The sequence below is a fragment of the Thermobia domestica genome, chromosome 7 (genome assembly GCF_964235325.1).
Source record: "Thermobia domestica chromosome 7, izTheDome1.hap1.1, whole genome shotgun sequence".
Classification (NCBI taxonomy): Eukaryota; Metazoa; Arthropoda; class Insecta; order Zygentoma; family Lepismatidae; genus Thermobia; species Thermobia domestica.
The window spans coordinates 9773448-9775637 of NC_137460.1; the positions used below are offsets into that span (position 1 = coordinate 9773448).

General features: G+C 47.7%; 1 pseudogene; it reads left to right on the plus strand.

Moving 5' to 3' along the window:
- The first annotated feature begins 1306 nt into the window (after window positions 1–1306).
- LOC145689004 (protein GVQW3 pseudogene) lies at window positions 1307–1789 on the plus strand (annotated as a pseudogene).
- Window positions 1790–2190: the final 401 nt, after the last annotated feature.

The following is a 2190-nucleotide window of genomic DNA, read 5'->3' on the forward strand; positions in this document are numbered from 1 at the left end:
TAGGATGCAAGTGGTCTCCTAAAATTGCGACATGATCGTTGGCAGTGATTCGTCCGCTAAGTGTGACCACAGGACCCAATGAAAACCATGATATGGTGGCCCACAGCATCACCGAGCCGCCGTCATGTTTCACAGTTGGGCGGAGACACTGCAGATCATAAGCTTCTTTGAGCATTCTCCACACAAGGCCCGTGGTTGGGAATAGGGGGAAGGATGACTCATCCGACCATATCACACGTTTCCAGTCCTCAACGGTCCAAGTTGCATGGTTGCGGCACCATTTGCGGCGTGCGAAAGCGTTATGGTCCCTGATGAGTGGTTTGGCCCGTGCAACACGACCCCGTAAGTTCATGTCATGTAATTCGCGGCGGACTGTGATTGTCGAAACAGGGTGGGGGAGGTTCTGATTGAGTTCCTCCGTCACTTGCTCCGCAGTGGCACGACGGTTCTGCGTGACAATGCGCTTTAATACCCGGCGTGACCTGTCACTCATGATTTTCTTCCGCCCACTGTTCCGCTTCCCCGATGTGGTTTTCCCGTGTTGTGTAGGCCGTCTTTACCTTCGACACTGTCCCACGCGACACACCTAACACAGTAGCCACTGCCGTCACACTCACTCCACATAACCACGCACCAACAATTTGCCCTCTTTGAAAATCTGAGAGGTCTCCCATTTTACACTATCTCCGTCTGCTGCAGCCACTGGACACTGCTGTTCCACTGCGCCTGACGTAGTATGGAGACCGACCTAACACACTACCACCAGCGGTCCGGCGCTGCGGGCGCCACGACACCACTGCCAACCCGTACATCTGACGTGTTGCCAACTACAGGTGTTTCCATTTTTCCGATCACCATCTGTAATTGCATAAACGTAGCTCTCCTTACAATCTGAAACAACGTTCGGTGAAATATGGCCCAATATGATTGTCCAGTATAAAGAGAGTGGGGTTATCTTCAAAAGCCTCGGTATGTTTCTGGAAGTGCTTTATCCATAAGAGAAACAAATCACTGTTAATGTCTCCAGAATCTGAAATCAGCATATCCAGGGGAAGCGCCATTCATTAGTCCTAGCTTTTCACTCTCTCGTCGAAATATTATTACACGAGATAAGAGGGGTACCCCCCCAAAAAAAAACGGGAATTGTGCTGCAGTGGGGGGGGAAGTGGGGAACCCATTGTTGTACCAGTTGTCCGTTACGATCACGCCACCTGCGTCAGTGTGCGAAGTTGTGTCGCTGTGAGTGCATCGGTTCGCTCTTGAAAGTTTGTTTAGTAAAATAACTTTTCAGTTCGTCGAAAACGTGATGGCAGATTATCGAGAGCAACGGGCGGCTGTGAAATTTTGTTTTCTGTTGGGGAAATCGGCCGCGGAAACTACTGTAATGCTGAAGACTGCTTATGGGGATGCTGCACTAAGTAAAACCAGAGTATACGAGTGGTTTGCACGTTTTAAAAATGAAGAAATGTCAATTGAAGACCAACCCCGTTCAGGACGCCCCTCAACGGTAAGAACTGACGAAAACGTCGAAAAAATCAATGCCCTCGTTCGTGAAGACCGTCGCCGAACCATTGATCAACTCTGTGAGGTGTCTGAAATATCGTGGAGTTCAATTCAGAGGATTTTATCAGAAGATTTGCACATGAGAAGGGTTGCAGCCAAATTTGTCCCTCGCCTTCTCACAGACGAGCAAAAGGAGCGTCGACTTGAGGCATGTGTTGAACTTCAAAATCAGCTCAAAGAGGACCCTGACTTTTTTGCCAAGGTGATTACTGGTGATGAATCGTGATGCTATGGCTACGACCCCTAATCAAAGCAGGAATCAAGCCAGTGGAAGACAAGTGGCTGTCTTCGTCCCAAGAAAGCTCGCCAAGTGAAGTCACACATCAAGACAATGCTCATTTGTTTCTTCTTCAGGTCAAGACTTTACTTAGGAACTAGTGTGTGTTCTATCCAAATATCCATGTTTCAGAATCTACGGTACTTCTGCAATAATTTTTATAGAGGTAGTTGGTGAGTACTTCAAATTATATGCCCGTAGCCAAACTCCCTCTAAAAAAAATTCTTGCGTAAGTACTTAGGATTCCGAAACATGGATTTTTGGGTAGGGCACATATTATTTCCTAAGTAAAGTCTTGACCCGACTGCGGTAGGTCCCATAGTTTTGGAGCTATGGACCTTTAAAGTTCA